The sequence below is a fragment of the Papio anubis genome, chromosome 12 (genome assembly GCF_008728515.1).
Source record: "Papio anubis isolate 15944 chromosome 12, Panubis1.0, whole genome shotgun sequence".
NCBI lineage: Eukaryota > Metazoa > Chordata > Mammalia > Primates > Cercopithecidae > Papio > Papio anubis.
Window position 1 is genome coordinate 106461953 of NC_044987.1, and position 19067 is coordinate 106481019.

The following is a 19067-nucleotide window of genomic DNA, read 5'->3' on the forward strand; positions in this document are numbered from 1 at the left end:
GTTCTGGTAGGTAGACTTTTGGTACTCATTCCTTTGTATCATTTCCTCCTTTTGAGTGTGGTCTGCATATAGTGACTTGTTTTAAGTACAGACTATGGCAAAGGTGATGTGATATATTTACGTGATTAGGTTACAAAAGATTTCATTTTACCAACATACACTCTCTTTGTCTCGTTCTGGCGCCCAGGCTGGAGTTCAGTGGCGCAATCTCGGCTCACCGCAAGCTCCGCCTCCTGGGTTCACGCCGTTCTCCTACCTCAGCCTCCCGAGTACCTGGGACTACAGGCGCTCGCCACCACGCCTGGCTAATTTTTTGTGTTTTTAGTAGAGACGGGATTTCACTATGTTAGCCAGGATGGTCTCGATCTCCTGATCTCGTGATCCGCCCTCCTCGGCCTCCCAAAGTGCTGGGATTAGAGGCGTGAGCCACCGTGCCCAGCCTACCAGCATACACTCTCTGTTGCCTTCTCATCTTGCATGCTTTAATGAAGCTAGTCGCCATGTTGGAGAAACCTGCGTGGCAAGGAACTGAGGAGTGGCTTTTGGCTAACAGCTCTTGAGTTATTGAACTCTGCTAGCTGCCATGTGAATAATTTTGGAAGCTGATCTTTCCGCAGTTGAACCTTGAGATTACCACAATTTAGCTGGCACCTTGACTGCCGCCTATGAGAGATCCTGAAGTGGAGGATCCGCTATGCTGTGTCCAGGTTCTTGATCCATGTAAACTGTGAAATAATAAATGTGTGTTGTCTTAGCCACTAAGTTTTGGGGATAATTTGTCATGTAACAATAGATAACTAATACATGCACTTTTACAATCATGTGTTAATGGAATCAATTTCTAATTTTTTTTCTAGTGTATGCTTTCAAAGAACCCATTCACTCAGAACCTCAATTAAGTTTCTATATTCTAAAATTGGAATTGGGACCTTTTCTGGTCTACTGACTATTCTTTGAGTCAGGAGTGGCCAGCCTTTTTGGGGATGGTTAATGTAACTCTAAGGCATGCAAGTCAATTAAGTCCTAGAATTTCAATTTGCCAATACACATGAAAAAGTAATATTTTTGATGGCTTTGATGGTCATGAGACTACATCTTTCTTTGCCCTTGTAGCCAAGGCCCTTGAAAGCCATATCATAATGAGATGGCCCATTCATCGATTCACTCACTTGACAAATATTCATTAGATACTGAGTAAGGCAGTGGGTATACAATGGTATATTGAACAGGTTGTAGTTCAGCTCTCATGGAGTTTATATTTTAGGTTTTTTAGATGAGTTTGAAATCCAGTACAAGAAATTGGCATGATTTTACTAATAGTCCCACAGGTGACCTATGTTGAGGGACTGTCTTGCAATGGGAGGTGCCTTAACAGGGGGTTCAGAGTACTTTAAGCCATTGGCCAAGGCATCAACTCTGCATTGTACTTACAGAATGTCTATATTGTTTAACCTTTTTGTATGTGCCTTCCTATTTTCTGTGGAAAGTTTTCTATCTCTTTATAAATAAAACTATTTTTGATAATATAGTTTAAATTCATTTGCTTAAGAAATATTCATTGAGCATTTACTTGTGTCCAACACTTCTTGGTAGAGGGGATTTAGTGGTAAGACACACAATGTCCTTCTCTTATGGAATTTACATTACAGTGGATCAAGTAAGCTTTGATGTTGTAATTTTGCCCAATTTTTCCAACAGACTCCTTGTGTCAGTCATGGGTCTAGGTAGGAAAGAAATAGTATACTTACATTATTCAAGAAAATTTTAGTGAAAGGACTATTTATAGAAGCATAGAAAGGTTTAGATTAGTAGTTCTTAAGTGGGAGTGATTTTGTCCACCAGGAAACATTTGGAAATGTCTGGAGACATTTTTGGTTGCCACAACTATGGTGTGGGGTACTACTGGCATCTAGTGAGTAGAGGCCAATGATGCTGCTAAACATTCTATAATGCACAGGACAGCCTTCCACAACAATTATCCCAAAATGTCAATAGCAATGAAGTTGACTAACCTTGTTTTAGAGAAATTGACAAATGATATTGCAGTTCACTGAAGGCTAGCAGCTGAGGGTCTTTAACTACTCTTAAAACTGAAGAAGCAAGTGGAGGGAGGGGTTATCAGAACCTGAAGAGGACTGGTGAGCAAGACCTGTGACCTTCAGTAAAAAGACAGTTAAGTGTGGCAGATAGAAAAGCCAGGGTAATAAATATCATAGCCACAATCTCCTGCTGGCCTCTGATCTCCTGTCAGTTGATTCACCAAAAGACAAGGGAGCTTGTTGTTACCTACAGTTCATTCAGATTGACCTTTCATGGTATAGGGTAGAGTAGAGAAAGGTAGAGAATAGGTTCAGAGGAGTGAATGGGAAGAAATCTTGCAGAGAGCTCCATTTGTGTGCCTGAATTTAGAAAATGATTCAGCTACTTATTTACACATTTCTGTTTAGGAGGATGCTTTTAGGATCTGATATAGTTTGACTGTGTGTCCTTACCCAAATCTCACCTCAAACAGTAATCCCCACATGTTGAGGGAGGGACCTGGTGGGAGGTGATTGGATCATGGCGGCAGTTTCCCCATGCTGTTCTTCTGATAATGAGGGAGTTTCCCCTTTGTTCTCTCTCTCTTCTGCTGCCTTGGAGGAAAATGCTTTGCTTCCCCTTCACCTTCCACCATGGTTGTAAGTTTCCTAAGGCTTCTCCAACCCTATGAAACTGTGATTTAATTAAACGTCTTTTGTTTATAAATTACCCGGTCTCAGGTAGTATCTTTATAACAATGTGCAAATGGACTAATACAGGTTTAGAACTACTTCCATGAAGGCTTGATTTTATAATATAAATTTCAGAGGCCAATTTTGTTTTCTTACTTTAAAATACCAATGATGGACATTTGGAGCATCTTGTGGTTGCAAGTCCAGTGAAAGTTTGGGATTTTAAAGTATCTAGCAGAATAGTTGGAGTATGAGAGGATGCAACGAAGAAAAAGAAATGAAAAAAGAGTATTAGATAGCTTTATTCAGAATTTACCTTAGGGCTGGACCTAGTTCCTCCCCTTAAAATAGAGATGAAGCCAGCTAGTTTAACTCTTGTTGACCTGGAGTTGGGGTGGGTATCTGTCTGGGGTTAAATTAGACCAGGATCAAAGGATAGACCTCATTCTATCTGTGTATGGGAAGTAAGAGTAGCACACAGAAGTATTTATGTTAAGCAGAGGGATAGATTTATTATTATTATTTTTTACTTTGTGTTTCAACTTCAAGCTCATCTTGCCTATGTCTCTCTCTTCCAAGACTGGATTAGGTGCCCCGACATGTGCTTACTTGCATTTAATACCTATGAAAATTACCTGTTTTTATTTATCTCTTTGAGGGCAGAAAGAATCCATAAACCTTTGACCATTGTATCTCAGTGAATGAAAATTATGGCCTATAAGTACTTGTTGAATGAATTACATTGGAGGTACATTGTAATTCCAATAAGTACTTGTTGAATGAATTACATTGGAGGTACACTGGAGCCTGTTTCAAAATGGGGGAGAACTATGCAGGTCATTCATCTTCTTTTCTTCTCATTATGTTTTATATGTTTTGTCACCTTTTGATTATCTATTATCATCTAGACATACCTGCCTATTAGTACTTCCCTATTCCTCTAGGAAATTGTCCACTGTATTGATAGGAGGGTTATTGCTGAGATTGCTTCTTACTGTCCTCTCTCTCTCTTTGAAAGTAAAGGAGACCACATCCTTCTTCAAAGCGTGCCCTGGGACAGTCATATGTAGGCATGTGCTCCAAGTGCTATTGATAAAGACAGGAGACAGCCAAGGGTCCCTGGCAAACCCCACCTTGGCCTAAAACAGCCTGAAGGCTGAAGAACCCGACTGTTGGTCCCAGATGAAGCCTGCCCTTTCCCAGCTGATTCTCTCTGAATAGTGCCCGTCTGCACACTGGGAGAACTGGGTGGAGCCTCGAGAAGTTCATGATGTTTGCACAGGGGAAGAGTTTGGCTTCTTTAGTTCTGTGTGGCGACCTGGGATTCAATCTGTGAGTGGAAGGCCTGTAAGCAGGACTCCATCTCACTTTTCTGAGATTTTTCCTTTTTCCTTTTTGCCCAATTCTGCTCCTCACCTTTCTATGTGTCCACGAGCCTAATCTTTCCTGGTCATGCGACAATAATCCAGTTTTAGCTGGACTAAAGAGAAAGTTTTGCAACACTGTTAAATCCTGTACATGAAGTCCTGAATCAGGGGCCTACAGAGAAGGGAGATTTGGAGTTCAGATTCAGCTTGGTGGCATACCAGCTTGTATCTGTTGTGTAACTCTTGCTGGGCAATTGTACTCTGAAGCTCTGCAGCATTCCTAGATCCTGCCTGGTTTTTAGGCCTTGATCTTACAGCCTTCCATAGATTCATTTTCTGAATTCCTGAAACTCTTCCAGTAAATTCCCAAGTGCTTAAAAATCAGTTTCTGCTGTTTGCAATAAGAACCTTTACTCATACGTGTTGGGAAAAACTTGAGGACACATGCAGCATAGTAAAGACATTGAATATATGTAATTTCTATTTGATGATAACCACCACATAACTGATGTAATTTCCCTCCACAGATTTGGGAAATGATTTCTTACTTATGTTGTATAGGAAGGTGGAGTAGAGAATTGGGTGTCTTCTGTGTTCCAGGCATCATGTAAAGGCCCTGCAGTCATATGCCAACAATCCAGCTCAGTAAGGCCTTATCTCCATTTTACTGTTGATAAAACTGAGGCTCAGATAAAGCAAATATATTACCCGACTTCTCATAGACAATAGGTATTAGATCATTGGGTTTCAAATAAGGAAGCCTGTGCATTCTCTTCCCCTGTATCATTCCAGGCAAGTGGTCAGTTTATCCTCCCTCCTATGTCCAGCAAGTATTGGCCAGAACTAGAAGCCCTTTGCCCCTTGCATATCTCAGTGTAAGTTTATGAAGTAGCAGACTTTGTTAGCCTCCTTTCTTTTATTCTCATAGGTAATTATTTTAAAATTCTCTATGATACAGCCTTGTGGTTTTTCTGTGTGGTTTTCCACTGTGGATGGTGGTTAGTAATTCCCTCATAAATAAGAGATCATTTATGATGAAAGAGGCATTTAAGCCCCAGTTATCAAAGGATGGTCCATGGTGATGCCAATGTTTCCTGGTTCAAACTTGCTCTCTGGGAAATGGAGTGTAACTGGATAAGGCAGGATATTTTGATGCCAGTGTTTTGACACTTCAGAATTGTCAGCCTTTTCTCCCTGAGAAAAATATTTCTGACCTTTGACAGTAATATTTGGCAAAGGTTAGTGGTACTTCTTTCCATTTCTGGTACAAAGAAGAAATTGGAATGCTTTTTGGCAATAGTGGATGATACCTACTTTGTTACCCTAACAAAGTAACCTCCAAAGTTTCAGATTTTGAGAGCTGTTGTGGGACATTTTCTGCTACAAGCGATATAACCATACAATATTGTATCTATTTTATTTAACAAACATTTATTTAGTGTTTATATGTGCCAGGTCCTTTTCTGTGTATGTGTGTGCATTCGTAAGTATTGGTTCAATCCTCTCAACAGCTTTATGAGTTAGGTATTATTCTCACCTTCACTTTATGAAGGAGAAAACAGACACAAAGAAGTGAAATAATGTGCCCCAGGTCACACATTTAATAGGTGGCAGAGCCACAACTCACACCCAGGCAGTTTGTCCCCTGAGCTCGTGTTATTAACACTGTCTTAGGTTGCCTCTCCATGTGCCAAGAAATGAATGCAACACATAACCAGAGGAATCCCTCCTTATGATGGTGAAACCAACCAGTTGGATCGTTCTTTTCATCTTGATCAGGATTCTCAGTTCATGCTTAGCTTCTCTTCATACTTACACTGTTTTCAAAGTGAAGTGAAGTAGAAGGATGGTTTGAATGAGGGATCTCAGACACTGCAGGCATTCTCAAATGCAGAACTTGCTATCCTTGTAAAGTGGAATAGCAAGCCCCATTGATGTCAGAATTGGTGGGAAATTGGTTGTGATCTAAACCAGGGCATGGAAAAATTGATCACTAAAATATCTTTTTCTGGTTTGGTTGTTGATTTGACACAGTTAGAAGATGAGGAAAAACTAGAATCATCTTGTGGAAAGTAAAGTGGGGATGGAAATGGGATATCAAAGTTTGTTGAGATGTAGTCGAGATGGCTGACAGTAAAATAGTTGTTTCAAAAAGGTGATGTATAAAATATCTTGAGTCCAAGAGGGATGTGATGAGTTGACAGTGAGATTTGGTGGGACAGGAGTATAGGTGGGGATGCAGGGGGAGATTGGCAAGATATGAGGTTGCAGGCAGGTAGGTAAGGGCAGATTTTAGGTTATGGAAATTGGGGAGCTACTAAAGTATCTTAAAAGAAAAGCAAAATAACTAAGTATGGATTTTAAGGCCAGCTTTCAGAACCGATGTCAGGAATTGATGACTAGAGACAGAAAATAAGTTGCTTCTTTCCACCATGGTTTATTCTCTGGCTGCAGATGGCTTGGTATGCACTCAAGGCCCTTCTGCCTAAAGATGGTTGATCCTAATCAACCCTGCCTTCTCTATTCGAGAATGCTTCAGAATGCTCTTCTTTGAAGGAATTCAGTATGTGAACAATGGTAAATTTTTATCGACGTGATAATTTTCTGCCATTATGAAGCAATGTCTCTGGACCTTTGGGTCTCACAGATGTGGTAAGTCAAATTTGTTTGAAACCCCCGAAGTGCCACGAGTATGCCAGGGAAATAATGAAGGGTCATTTATCCTGCCGAGAGTCTCCTTAAAGGGAATCAATAACTTCATTGGAAAGAAAAATTGCATCATTTCTATGAGGCTGCTTTCCAGGTGAGTAATGCTGCTCGAGTGTTCAGCTGTCACTTAAAGAATGCATCCTTATGACAGGCCCTGGCAAGTGCTGATAGGCAGGAGCTTGTTTCATTTGAGACAGGTTTTAATGCTCCCATTTTTGGATGAGGATACTGAGGCTCTGTGAATTTATCAGATACTAAAGACACTATACACTGGTTCCGTGTGTGTGTGTGTGTGTGTGTGTGTGTATAAGGTGTCTCTAAGGTATAAGATGAGTAAATTGTTTTAGTTATCTTTTCTTTTGTTTTTGAGAGAGCAATCTCAGTCTGTCATCCAGGCTGGAGTGCAGTGGTACCATCTCGGCTCACTGTGACCTCCACCTCCCAGGCTCAGGTTATCCTCCTGAGTAGCTGGGATTATAGGCATGCACCACCACGCCTGCTACTTTTTTGTAGTTTTGGTGGAGACTGGATTTTGCCATGTTACCCAGGCTGGTCTCGAACTCCCGGGCACAAGCAATCTGCCCGCGTCAGCCTCCCAAAGTGCTGGGATTACAGGCAGGAGCCAACATGCCCTGCCTCATTCTCTTTGTCTTAGTATACATACCTGTAAATTGGGTATAAAGGTACTACCCATCTCTCATAGTGGTGAACATTTTAATAAAATACCATATATAAAAAGCATTTTATTAACTTTAGCACGATGTAAAAAAGATAATAATCATAATTTTTGTCTATTAAATGAATTTCCTAAGACATAGAAGCCATTATTTTACATTTCTATATTCATATAGGTATCTTTGCTACAAGTAACTCTAAAGGACGCTTACAGTTGAATGAATAAGTAATTTTATTATTTTAAGGGAAATAATGGCACAAAGACTCTGTGGTTCTGGGGACATTTTAATTATTTTTCAGTAATCTTTCCATCAGCTGAGAGTATGGGTAGCTTAAGAGGACTTTGAAAGGTTAATCATAAAAGAAAGTGCTTCTCTTCTCACATCGCTAAGTCAGATCAATATACACTTTCTCTTGGCTAATTCTGAGGGCTGGTTAATTTAGTGACACTAATGGTTTCTATGACTATCCTGAAGTTGAGGTTACCAGACCCCCTACTGAGGAAGGCAGAGACCTGGGAAATAATTTATCACTCCAGGCAAGACCTGTAAAATTCTTGGCCATATAATTAGGAAATTTGCATATTAATTCTCCACGTGGGGGATGATTACAGGCTGCAGAAATGATGTCCAATCTGGAGAAAGGGGCCAGAAGCAAGAAGAAGCTGTATGTCTGTTTCCCTTGTTGGTTGACTCTCTTAGAAATTACCCTGAGGTCATTCTGAAGAAAGAAACATAGTCACATCCTTCATGCTTTGACCTCTTCACCTCACGTTTAAGCAAGACATGTACATACCAGTTTGGTTGAACAGTATTTATCATTAATACTGACAATAGCTACCATTATTTAGAACAACAACTGGGAGCATTAAAAAAGGGCTGTGTTAACCCTTGGCCTTGCTCTCAGCATGGATGGTTAATGTTCGGAATTTTGGTCTGGCTCTTCCAGTGAGAGAAAATAGCAGGAGGAAGATTGAAGACAGGAAGTAGGTATTATGCTAGTTCTTACTGCGCAAGCCACATATTGTTTCTGCAGATTTTCCACTTGGGAAAGTGTCATGAGCGATTTTATTTGACAGTTCTTTGAGTAAATCAGCCCTGGCTTAGCAGGGATAAAGGGAGAAAATATTCTAATATTACTGAGTGCACCTTAGGTTGCAGACCTTTGAGTTTATCTATGCCAGAACCATTATAAGCAGGGAAGTAGCTATTAATTTTCATTTGTACAGATGTAGAAATGGGGACACACCAAGGGGAAGTGACATGCCCAAAGTCACAAGACTAGTAAATGAGGCTTGAAATACAGTTCTAGCACTGGCCTTTTTCACTAGGCTCTATTGAAAGTAGCCTGGGATTTCTGGGAGCTAGTCTGCCATCCTGGGAACCTCTCTCAATACTTCTAATGGTGTATATGGAAAAGATGAGAAGGGCTCAGAATAGAACAACTGCAGAGTCATCCTCCCTAGCCCCTAGTGCTTGTGACCAGTAGGGGGCTGTATCATCTGTAGGTAATTGTCCACTAGAGTCAATTCAAATGATGTTGAAAAAATACACGAAGTGTCAGTATACTTAGGAGCCTTTGCTCCTGACCCTGTGCATTTCCAAGTGAAGATTCTGCCTCTGGGTTCATACTTGCCTTTCTTTCATCTCCAACCCCTGTGACAGTGGAGCTGGAGTGTGTAAACACTACAGGCATCTCTCCTTAGGCATTATCTGTTTGTTTGGAGAATTAATTTATGTTCCCCTAAAGGAGTATTGATTTGAGTTAGGTGATTAAAGGCACTCGATAAAGAACCTGTTAAATCTATTCACCTGTGTTCCACTGATTATGGAAAGTATCAATCTTTTCTCATCAAATGACTCTTCCTTTGCCTCAACCACTCTTCTGTTCTGCTGCCCTCTGGCTTTCAATTAGGCTAGGAGGCAGAATTCATTGTTTCTGGGGGAGATATGGAAAGGAGAAACTGTAGTGTAGAGTGGTTTGGAAAGCAAAAAGAGGAAACTGCTTAACCTTTTAAGTAGTTGCATAAGCTTGGAAAACAGAGGAATTCAAGACTCCTTCTTCTTCTCATCTATTTTTTTTTAATCAAATTTTTTTCTGATTGCACATCCAAAATGTTTTGCAAGTCAACTTTCTTTCCTTCCTTGCTTCTGGTGCTATTGTGGTTCAAGGCCTGATTGTATACCTGAACTATTGCCATATCCCCTTACCTGCCTCTAGTACTTCTCCATCTCTCCAATCTCCTCTCTACTCTGCCACTGGATGTCTTTTCAAAGTCAAGTTCCGGTGATGTCTCTTGTTCCCCTATTTGAAACCTACCTCAATACCATTCATAAATTCTGAACTTGTTAGTATAGCATAGAAGGCTATACTTTTTATAGCCTAAACTTAGCTCACAGGACTAATGAAGTAGCTAGAACTCCCAGGATACTTCCAATAGAGCCTAGTGGAGAAGACCAGAGCTAGAAATGTATTTCAAGCCTCATTTACTAGTCATGCGACCTTGGACAAGTCACTTCTCCTTGGTAAGTCCATATTTCTGCATCTCTGCGAATGAAAATTAATAGCTACTTCCTTGCTTATAATGGTTCTGGGATAAATAAACCCAAAGGTCTGTAATCCTTAGGTGCACTCAATAATATTAGAATATTTTCTCCATCATTCAAATATTACTTTTCTAAACCAGGGCTGACTTACTCAAAGAACTGTCAAATAAAATGTGTCCTCAGCCACTGTCACATATACTAGGCTTTAGTCACACTGTATGCCCTGTCGTTTATTGAAGAGACCATTTACTCCCATACTTCTGCATCTTTGCTTATATTTTTCCCTGGAAACTCATATTTATCTTCAAGACCCACCTCAGACACTCAAATGTAAAGCCTTTCATGATTCCCTAAGCTCAAGAAGTATTATATTAGATTCTCTGATTTGCCACTTCCTACTCACATAATATCCTGGGTGTCTCCTTATTTAGTGATTTTTAGCATTATCTTTCTAGTACCATCCTCCCACCCCAAATATGAGTTCCTTGAGGTCAGAAATTGTGACTTATTAATTCTAGTATTTCCAAAATCTACCAGAGAGCCTAATGAATATTAAATGATAGATTAGATTGTTTTCAGTAAAAATTTATCTTCATTTTTTTCTCCTTGATATGGAGTATACTTCTTGTGCCCTCTTGACTTTGAGCTTGGCAATGTGACTTCCCTAGCCACTGGAATGTGAGCAGACGTGATGTAAGCAGAGGCCTTAAATGTGCAAAAATTGCTTTTCATGTCATCTTGTCTTCTTATGCTCCTGTGTTTCACTGGGGCCACTAGTCTAAGGCAAATAGGGATGCACCTGGAGGAAGCTTGAGCCAAATCATGGGTTTGATCTGAGTTCAGCCAATTTGAAGATCTGTGAGGAAGAAATGAATGCTTGTTTTTTAAAGTCATTGGGTTTCAAGGTAGTTTGTTACTCAGTGTTATTACAGGAAGAGCTAAGTAATACAGATACTCATGGATGAGTAATGCCGAGTTAAATAGGATGAGTTAAAAGAATGAGAGAGGAAGAGCTTAGAAATTGTGAGCTGAATCCTTATGCCTTTCTTTCCTGGGAAAGCTTGGCATTAGGACTTAATTATAACTCATCATCCATGGAAAGTTCAGGATGGGATTATACAAAGTTATGGTAGTGTCATCAACTTTAGTAAAAGACATTACATTTCAGTTCTTCAAGCCTGGGATGGAGGCAAAAGTTTATAAATTTTAAAATTCTAAGATAGAAATTAAGTTTGTTGCTTGAATATTCATCATGAAAAATATAATCAGAAGGTAAATCTTCTGGGAAGAAAGTCACATAATGAATTCCAAATCCTAATAGAAATTATTATTGGTTTGTAAACTATTTTGGATTAACCATGCCACTGTTCCCCTTCATTAGTGTGGATAATTAAAAGTTAACTGTGTATCATTTTCTTGATATTTATGAAGATTGCTATACCAATGATGGTGTAATTAGGATGGTCTATGACCAGTTATTTTCTTGAGCTAGGGCACTCAATTAATGAGTTCAGCATTATAGAATTCAGATTTAGCTGGGTTTATGAACTTTGTCTTTATAATCTCAAATGCATTCCAGGAAGACCTAATGAGAATATGTGACTGAATAAAGACAACATTTTTCTGGGTATTTCCAGAGATCATGTAGCATTCAACACATATTAGGAACCAAGTGTTTATACAAATGAGCTATTCATATTATGTAGAATAAGACAAATAAAAGATGGAGAACTGAATCAGTACTTGCATGTTGGATAGCTCCCAAGTTTATGCACCTTTGTATCTGGGTGTGAATCTGACAGAAGTTAGGTTTGACCAACCATTCTTGGAGAGTTTATAATGTGGTAAGGTGACTAATGAATCCAAAACTATCCTGCATTATGTTTCCTGCCTCAGAGGACCCAGGGTTCTTGAACCCTACGAGGGTGAATTCATAAATTTTTGAACTCGGGGTTAGAAACTAAGTTGCTTGCTTGAATATTAATCTTTCAAATGAGAAAAATGTCACAAGTTGTTGGTTTGATTTGGATTAATAAGGTCATGTTTGTATTTTGAGCAGAGAAAATTACATGCTTGGAGGTGTAAATTTGTTTTTTTCTGTCCTTTTCTGGTTGGGATATTATGACATTTGGGGATTGTACTAGTGTAACATTTGACCTGTTCATTTCCTAGTCTCAATGTGAGGCTACTGCATCTCCTCTAGAATTAGTTTGCTGTTAATTTAGGACACAAAAATATGTCATTGCTACTACTGTGGTGTTTCTTTCATAGCAGTTGCTCTGGTGGCGCCCTCTCTGCTGTCCACCTTGCGCATCTCCCCAGTAACACTGAACAGCTCTTTGGTCCCTGGAAATGCCATTAGAGATTTCAAGAAAACTTTGTTGAGGTCTGTGAAAGGTGATGCTAGTAGTAAAATTAAATTTCTTCCATTTAAGTGTTGATAAAAATGCTCCCTCAAGCATAATCTTCACAGAGGCTTTACATTTGCTCTCCTTAATAGCTTTAGAATCTATACATCATTCACTCAAGTCTTCGATGGTGCTGAATTCACATATAACTTAGTAATTATCTAAACATTGGTTGTAATGCAGAGAAGATAGTATGTGACAGCACAACTGGATTTTGTAATGTGTTTCTGATAGAAACTCTGTTTTCCTGGGTTACTGTCCCTCAGGATAGACCTGATGTATGGAGTAGATTGTAGTAAGATGACTCCAATAAGGCATCATACAACAAACATGTTCCAATACCAAATTACTGAGGCCCAGACAAAAGTTGACTCTCCATCTTTGGGAAACTACCAGTCAGGGAAATAACCTAAAGAAACACAGGTTGGTGGAAGAAGGAGTTAGCTTCTTACACTTCATTACAGAAATTCCTTGCTTTCTTCTTCCTTTTGGGCACTGTTGGGAGCTATATACTATTCTCTTATCATATGCAGAAAGAAAAACAAAAGGCGGTAAACAGCTTTTTCACTGGCTCAGGGTCTTTTACAATAAGGCAGCTGGAGAAAGAAATTGAAAATAGCACCTGTGCAATTGTTATTAGTGCATGAGGACCATACATTCTTTTCAAAATTATTTTATTGTCAATTTCAGCAAAAGTTATGGTTTGTCCAAAATACTTTGAAGCCTGCTTATACAAATAACTATTCTGTTGCTAAATGTAATTTCCCTTGCATTGCCTCCACCTCCAAGTTTCATAAATTTGGAATCACTTCTGACTAGTTAGAATAGGAGATGCACTCTTGCCTTTTGAGCCTAAATGGTGGCAGTGAGGTTTAATGCTATCCTTGAGTTTGAATTATCATTTTGATGAAAAACTCTTTGCATATAAGATGGAATTTATATCCTATAGGTGGGTAGATGTTTATTATACCTGTTCTTACAGTGTGATGGCTAAGAGCCTGGACTCTGAACCAGACTTCCCGAGTCTGAATACTGGCTCTGACACTTATCAGCAACATGTTTTTAGATAAGTTGATTAATTTCTGTGCATTAATTGTTGTATCTGTAATAAGGAAATAATAGTACGAATCACATAGGACTCTTTTGAAGATTAAATGAGTTAATGTCAACAAAGTCCCTGATACATGGTACACGCTAGGTGTTAGCTATGATGATTATGATGACAATGTTAAAGAAGAAGAAGAAGAAGAGGAAGAGGAAGAAAGGACAGGAGAGGAGAGGAGGAGGAGGAAGAGGAAGAGGAAGAAGAAGAAGAAGAAGAAAAAAGAAGAAGAAGAAAAGAAGAAGAAGAAGAAAAGAAGAAGAAGAAAAGAAGAAGAAGAAGAAGAAGAAGAAGAAGAAAAAGAAGAAGATTGGTACAATTTGATGATAATGTGCCCAATGTGTATGCTTAACGACAGAAGAGAGAATATGACCATGAACTTCTTGCCTCCAGAGCAGAGCAGTCGGTTACCTGCTGTATATCAAGTTCTTTTTGCTCTGATGTTGAACAGTTACAGTTATTCTTGAAGGCAGAGAAATACACTAAATGTGCACTCATGGGCTTTTAGACTTATTAGTAGGAGCAAAATTCTGAGTCAAATGTTGATTTTTAGTATTATTTTAAAAATTAGAATAAAATGGCGAGGCACGGTGGCTCAAGCCTGTAATCCCAGCACTTTGGGAGGCCGAGACGGGCGGATCACGAGGTCAGGAGATCGAGACCATCCTGGCTAACCCGGTGAAACCCCGTCTCTACCAAAAAATATAAAAAACTAGCCGGGCGAGGTGGCGGGCGCCTGTAGTCCCAGCTACTCGGGAGGCTGAGGCAGGAGAATGGCATAAACCCGGGAGGCCATTCTTGGGCATAAACCTAAGGAGCTTGCAGTGAGCTGAGATCCGGCCACTGCATTCCAGCCTGGGTGACAGAGTGAGACTCCATCTCAAAAAAAAAAAAAAAAAAAAAAATTAGAATAAATATTATACTTCAATATATTTTAAGTTGTGGTGTTGCCCCTTAATTTGTACCTGTCTTCTTTCCATCTCCTCCTTTCTTTCAAGGCAGTTTCTAAGACAGGCATAACCCCTCAATGCTAGCTCCATAAGTTGTCTCAAAGCATCACTGCAGAAACTATTCAGAGATTGGGTTGCTGAAATTTACATTTGAGAGGGGACAAGAGGACACCCATGTTGAGCATATTTGTTAATAAACTAATTGGTACTTGGGAGAAACATGACCTTCAGAAGGAGATAAAGAATGCATAGTTTTTAGTGAAGAGAGTTTTGGAAATTTGCCATGTCAGTCACCAGTGTAAATTTTATTTTTCCAAGTAGAGATGTCAATTTGGTGTTTTGTTTTGCTTTAATCTGAATCCAGGTTGTTATGGGTTCATTCTGTGTTCCCTCCCAAGCTGCATGTTGAATTGTAATCCCCACATGTTGAAGGAGGGGCCTGGTGGGAGGTGATTGAATGATGGGGGTGGACTTCCCCCTTGCCGTTCTCTTGATAGAGTTCTCACAAGATATGTTGTTTGAAAGTGTGCAGCACTTCCCGCTTCACCCTCTTTCTCCTGCCACCATATAAAAATTGGGCTAGCTTCCCATTTGCCTTCTACCATGATTGTAAGTTTCTTGAAGCCTCCCCAGCCATGCCTCCTGTACACTGTGCAGAACTGAGTCAACTAAACCTCTTTTCTTTATAAATTATCCAGTCTCAGGGAGTTCTTTATAGCAGTGTGAGAACGGACTAACACACAGGTCTTCACACCTGTTTTGGCATGTCTTATCTTTTCCAGTGTGTCTTCTGAAACCACCATTCCCTTAAGAACTAGTTTCTTTACATCTCAGACTTTGTCCTTGAATTTTTCTCCCCAATTTTGTATTATCAGCAAACCAGTTTCTCCCCTGATAAATTCTTAGGCGGAAATTCCTCCCTTTGATCCCCCTGTTGCATGTGGCTGAGTTGGTACAGTCTTTATTGATAATATGTTCCTGAGTCTTCACACTTTTCTCTCTCTTGATTCTCCTGTGATTTAATTGCAACACCCTACTTTCATCCTCGCTGATGTCAGCTGTTCACCCCCAGGGCATTCTTCTGCTTATCCCTAGGACTTCAGTGGCTGCCTCAGTTTTCCTTTCCTAGACCTTCAGCCAGTCTTTAGATTATCTTCCCTTTTTAAAAATAACATATTCATCAAAATGTCACATTCTTTTATAAAAAGAATAAACACAAGGAAGACACATTTAAAAATATATTCCCAAGCTGGGCACGGTGGCTCATGCCTGTAATCCCAGGACTGTGGGGGGCTGAGACTGGTGGATCACGAGGTCAGGAGTTCAAGACCAGTCTGGCTAACACAGTGAAACCCTGTCTCTACTAAAAATACAAAAAAATTAGCTGTGTGTGGTGGTATGTGCCTGTAATCCCAGTTACTCAGGAGGCTGAGGCAGGAGAATCATGTGAACCTGGGAGGCAGAGGTTGCAGTGAGCTAAGATTGAGCCATTGCACTCCAGCCCAGGTGACAGTGCGAGACTCCCTCTCAAAAAAAAAAAAAAAAATGTATTCCTGGTGCGGAGATAATCACTATTAGTACTCCCCACCTTTTTCTCTCTTATAAAAATGAGATCACACTCACCTCTTCCCTTGTAAACTATACATTTTTACTTGCCAACACATTGAGACCATCTTCCCATGTGGCTAACTTTTCTCCTGTATCAGGTTTGTAGCAGGATTTAATTCCAGTGGGACCTCTCCACCTGTTAGACCAAACCTTTGGCCTTCTCCACATCTCATCGTGGTCAGTCTTCTTTCTCCTCTTTGCAACCTCCTGTTTTTCCTTTGTCTCATCATCTAACTGCTGTGTGCTGCAGTTAATTTGACGCAAGAGAAAGCGGGCTGGGATTACTGACTGATCAGGGCTTCGTCGGGCACAGGGTCTCAGTGGCCACACTGGGATTCTGGCCTGGCCCTCTGCATTTCCGGACACATTTTTACTGAAACCATGGTCATATGGGAAGTGGTCATGCACATGCACTCTGGATCAAATGCTTCAGACTGATTCAGAAGCTTTTCCTTTTACCATGCACTTCAGTGTCCTCATCTGCTCTCAGATAGCTGCTGTGAATGACAACCACATTAATATCCAGAAGGCACTTGAAACTGGGCCCAGCACATGGCAACCACTCAGAAAACAATGTCAGCTATTGTTTTTTATTTAGATAGAGATTTAAAGTTGATTATTGTGTCTTAATACCACTCAAACCAATTTCCTGCTTTCCTTCCTTATGGACATTCTTAGTTCAGATGCCATGTCCACATAACAGCCTCAAAACTGCTCCTATCTGCACAATTTTATGCGTCTGATTCACTCTTCACACTGTAGCCAGAATGAGTGCTCTGAAACACAGATCTAATCAGGAGCTTCCTGTGGCTGAAACCCTTCAGTGGTGCCCTGTTGGTCTCAGGGAAAAATCTGATTTCTTTTGCTTGACATAGGAAATCCTTCAAAATTTGGTACCTGCTCTGGTCTCCAGCCTCATCTCTTGCCATTCTTCCAACTCTCCTTAAAGCTGTGCAACTCTGTACAGGTCCCCAGAATGACCATGTGTTTTCTTTCCCATCGGGGCCTTGTTCAAGCCCCCCGTCCCTGGATCTTGTATTTTTCTCTTTCTTGTATTACTTCTTCATTTTGTTGGAGCGCGTTTTCCAGAAAGTTTCTGAAAAGGAGTGCATCAGAGATATTTTACTTATTTGTGATGGATTCATAATTTGGCTGGATATAAAAATCTGTGCTGTAAATAACTTCTTCAAAGAATTCTAAAGCATTACAGTGTTTATTTTGTGAACGCTAATGCCATTCTGATCTTGTATTATTTTGGTGTGACATATATTCTCTAAGACAGCTCTGAACAACCCCACATACCCCCACTCCCTCCCTCCCTCTTTCTCTCTCTCTCTCCCCATCTCCCTCCCTCGCTATTTCCCCTATTCTCTCCTCAGATATCTAAACCTCCTCTTCTGTCCTTATTCTCAGCTGATGACCTTGCTTCCTATGTCCCTGATAAAAAAACGGAAGAAAAATTTAAAAGTGGCTTTACTTCATCACTCTATCACTTTGACTAAACTCTGCATTTGTTCCTTTCTTTTATGATACTCACACTATGCATGTGTTATTATTTTTGTAATTGTCTCACAGTTCTTGGCATTCCATTCCATCTTTTTCATTCCTTTTTTCTCTTGCTTTTCAGTTTTGAAAGTTTCTATTGACATTTTCAAGCTCACTGATTCTGTTTAGTCCATTGATGGGCCTATCCAAGGCACTCTTCATTTCTGTGACAGTGGTTTTAATTTCTAGCATTTTCTTTTGATTCTTTCTTAGAGTTTTTATCTCTGTTTAAATTACTTCTCTGTTCTTGCACATTGTCCACTTTTTTCATTATAGCCATTAGCATATTAATCACAGTTGTTTTAAACTCCCAATCTGATAATTCCAAAATCTCTGCAATATCTGAGTTTGGTTCTGTCTCTTCAGACTGTGTTTTTGTCTTTTAGTATGCCTTGTAATTTTTGGTTGAAATATGGACATGATAATACTGAGTAAAATAAACTGAGGTAAATCAGAATTTAGTGTGAAATTTTGTTTATCTGGATAGAAGTTACTGTGGATATAAAATTTACTGTGGGCTATAGCTATAGGAGTCGTAGGCAAAATGCCTTCTAGTGTCATTGTTTTATTCTTTCTCGTGTCTTTGGGTTTCCATAGAAAGTTACTCTTAAATAAGGTCTGAGATGTGCATTTCTTTCCGTTGTATTTCCCTGTTATTATCCAGGCGCCTTATTGATGTGATAAGTTGTGCAGGGGTGGGGGAAGAATTGTTCTATAGTACTATGAATAGGTCTCAGTCCTTCAGTGAGCCTGTGCCCATAGGCTGTGACCTTCACAAGTGCTTTTCAGTCTCTTCTCCCGCTTAAGAGATACAGGAAAGATTGCGGGGGTGGGGTGGGTGTTGGGTATTTCCATTCTCTCAGGTCATTTTGGCTCTGCTAAAATAGTTTTCCTTGAGAGAAATTATTATTAAGGAGAACAGAGTGTTCTTAGTCTATTTCAAAATAATTACTTCTTCCCTTTCATTGCCAGAAGTACAAAGGGATTTTTCTCTGATCTTCACTATGAGAACCTGATAGGGATCCTGGAGGTAAACTGTTATACCCAGACCGTTTGTTCCCCAAAGAAGACCACCAGAGTCCAGAGTCAAAGCCAAGCGGCAAGGATCTTTACTACAAGTTCGAACCTGGTCCCTCCATTCCACAGCATACAAGAGGGCCCCGAACAATGCGAGTGCTTGCGTTTTTATAGCCCGAAAGTTACACGGGAACAAAGGAATTCTTTTGGTTCCCGTGCTTTCAGTAAAACTTTGAACGGCTGTCTCCTCATCGGAGACCTTCCAGGTGGTGTTTGTACTGGGCTCAGGAAGTTTGAGAGATATATGGCGATATGTGGTGGGATGGGAGGATGGGATATGTTTGTACTGGGCTCAGAAAGTTTGAGAGATATATGGCGATATGTGGTGGGATGGGAGGATGGGATGTGTTTGTACTGGGCTCAGGAAGT